The sequence below is a fragment of the Terrapene carolina genome, unplaced genomic scaffold (genome assembly GCF_002925995.2).
Source record: "Terrapene carolina triunguis isolate 2854851 unplaced genomic scaffold, T_m_triunguis-2.0 Scaffold97, whole genome shotgun sequence".
Lineage (NCBI taxonomy): Eukaryota > Metazoa > Chordata > Testudines > Emydidae > Terrapene > Terrapene triunguis.
The window spans coordinates 2,492,543-2,492,909 of record NW_020664448.1 but is presented as its reverse complement, the minus strand read 5'-3'; the positions used below and the strand labels follow the sequence as shown (position 1 = coordinate 2,492,909).

The 367-nt window shown below is 66.2% G+C and overlaps 1 protein-coding gene across 1 annotated transcript in view; it reads left to right on the top strand.

The window, feature by feature from the left end:
- MAP6 (microtubule associated protein 6) overlaps nt 1-367 on the top strand; it is a 68,846-nt gene that overhangs the window by 1,210 nt on the left and 67,269 nt on the right. The window lies entirely within an intron of this gene.

Sequence of the window (367 nt, the reverse complement as noted above, 5' to 3'; positions counted from 1 at the left end):
TCTGTGTCTGCCCAGCGCCCTGCCCCAATCCCATCCACCTGCCCAACACCCCTCCTCCATCCTCTCTGTGTCCGCCCAGCGCCCTCCCCCAACCCCTGTCCACCTGCCCAACGCCCCTCCTCCATCCTCTCTGTGCCCCCCCAGCGCCCTACCCCAATCCCATCCACCTGCCCAACACCCCTCCTCCATCCTCTCTGTGTCTGCCCAGCGCCCTACCCCAATCCCATCCACCTGCCTAACACCCCTCCTCCATCCTCTCTGTGTCCGCCCAGCGCCCTCCTCCAACCCCTGTCCACCTGCCCAACACCCTTCCTCCATCCTCTTTGTGTCCACCCAGTACCCTCCCCCAACCCCTGTCCACCTGCCC